Raw genomic sequence first — 2597 nt, 5'->3', positions numbered from 1 at the left:
CTATGGGGTTATATGGGGCCTTATGGGGTGTCTATGGGGGCCTATGGGGGGATATGGGGTTTCTATGGGGTTCAATGGGGCTCTATGGGGCCCTATGTGGGGTTATATGGGGTTTCTATGGGGCCCTATGTGGGGTTATATGGGGTCTATGGTGTTCTATGGGGTTTCTATGGGGCCCTATGGGGGTATATGGGGTTATATGGGGTCTATGGGGTTATATGGGGTTTCTATGGGGCTCAATGGGGTGCTATGGGGCTCTATGGGGTTCTATGGGGCTCTATGGGGTGTCTATGGGGCTCTATGGGGTTTCTGTGGGGCCCTATGGGGGGATATGGGGTTTCTATGGGGCTCTATGGGGTTATATGGGGTTATATCGGGCCCTATGGGGCTCTATGGGGTTATATGGGGGCTATGGGGTTCTATGGGGTTTCTATGGGGCTCTATGGGATTATATGGGGTTATATGGGGTTTCTATGGGGCCCTATATGGGGTTATATGGGGTTTATGGGGTTATATGGGATCTATGTGGCTATATGGGGCTTTATGGGGTTCTATGGGGCTCTATGGGGTTTCTATGGGGCTCTATGGGGTTATATGGGGGGATATGGGGTGTCTATGGGGCTCTAAGGGGTGTCTATGGGGTTATATGGGGTGTCTGTGGGTCTCTATGGGAGATATGGGGCCCTGTGGGGGGATATGGGGTTTCTATGGGGCTGTATGGGGCCCTATGGGGTTATATGGGTTCTATGGGGTTCTATGGGGTTATATGGGGTGTCTATGGGGCCCTATGGGGTTATATGGGGTTATATGGGGGCTATGGGGCTCTATGGGGTTATATGGGGCTCTATGCGGGGATATGAGGTGCTATGCGGCTCTATGGGGCCCTATGGGGTGTCTATGGGGGGATATGGGGCTTTATGGGGCTCTATGGGGTTATATGGGGTCTATGGGGTTATATTGGGCTCTATGGGGTGTCTATGGGGCCCTATGGGGTGTCTATGGGGCCCTATGAGGCTCTATGGGGTTATATGGGGACTATGGGGTTATATGGGGTTTCTATGGGGGGATATGGGGCTCTATGGGGTTATATGGGGCCTTATGGGGTGTCTATGGGGNTATGGGGCCCTATGAGGCTCTATGGGGTTATATGGGGACTATGGGGTTATATGGGGTTTCTATGGGGGGATATGGGGCTCTATGGGGTTATATGGGGCCTTATGGGGTGTCTATGGGGTCCTATGGGGGGATATGGGGTTTCTATGTGGTTCAATGGGGCTCTATGGGATTATATGGGGTTTCTATGGGGCCCTATGTGGGGTTATATAGGGTCTATGGTGTTCTATGGGGTTTCTATGGGGCCCTATGGGGGTATATGGGGTTATATGGGGTCTATGGGGTTATATGCGGTTTCTATGGGGCTCTATGGGGTTATATGGGGGCTCTATGGGGTTATATGGGGCTTTATGGGGTTTCCATGGGACCCTATGGTGCTCTGTGGTGTTCTATGGGGCTTTATGGGGCTCTATGGGATTATATGGGGTGATATGGGGCTCTATGGGGGGATATGGGGTTATATGGGGTTATACGGGGGCTATGGGGTTATATGGGGCTATGGGGTTTCTATGGGGTCCTATGGGGGGATATGAGGGGATATGGGGTTATATCGGGCCCTATGGGGCTCTATGGGGTTATATGGGGATATATGGGGTGATATGGGGCTCTATGGTGTCTATGGGGTTATATGGGGTTATATAGGGGGATATGGGGTGTCTATGGGGCTCTATGGAGTTATATGGGGGGATATGGGGTTATATGGGGTTATATGGGCTCTATGAGGTTATATGGGGGCTATGGGGCTCTATGGGGTTATATGGGGCTTTATGGGGTTTCTATGGGGCCCTATGGGGGGTTATGGGGGTATATGGGGTTATATGGGGATCTATGGGGAGATATGGGGTTTCTATGGGGCCCTATGGGGTTATATGGGGTTATATGGGGCCCTATGTGGCTCTATGGGGTTATATGGGGTCTATGGGGTTCTCTGGGGTTTCTATGGGGCTCTATGGGGGGATATGGGGCTCTATGGGGTGTCTATGGGGCCCTATGGGGCGCTATGGGGCTCTATGGGGACATATGGGGTGATATGGGGCTCTATGGGGGGATATGGGGTGATATGGGGCTCTATGGGGTTATATGGGGGGATATAGGGTGTCTATGGGGCCCTATGGGGGGATATGGGGCAGATATGGGGGGATATGGGGTGTCTATGTGGGGGATATGGGATTATATGGGGTGTCTATGGGGCTCTATGGGGGCAGATGTGGGATTGAATGGGATTCAATGGGGTTGAATGGGGTTGAATGGGACTTGGGGGTCTGGGGTCGCTATGGGGCGACTTATGGGGCTGCCCCACACCCTATGGGGGTCTTAATAGGACTATAGGGATCCCATTGGGGTCAATGAATGGGATGGAATGGGATTCTATGGGGTTGAATGGGATTCAATGGGATTCAATGGGATTCAATGGGATTCAATGGGACTTGGGGGTCTGGGGTCGCTATGGGGCGACTTATGGGGCTACTTATGGGGCCACTTAT

Source organism: Coturnix japonica, unplaced genomic scaffold, assembly GCF_001577835.2.
Source record: "Coturnix japonica isolate 7356 unplaced genomic scaffold, Coturnix japonica 2.1 chrUnrandom533, whole genome shotgun sequence".
NCBI lineage: Eukaryota > Metazoa > Chordata > Aves > Galliformes > Phasianidae > Coturnix > Coturnix japonica.
Note: the sequence above shows the minus strand (reverse complement) of the source record.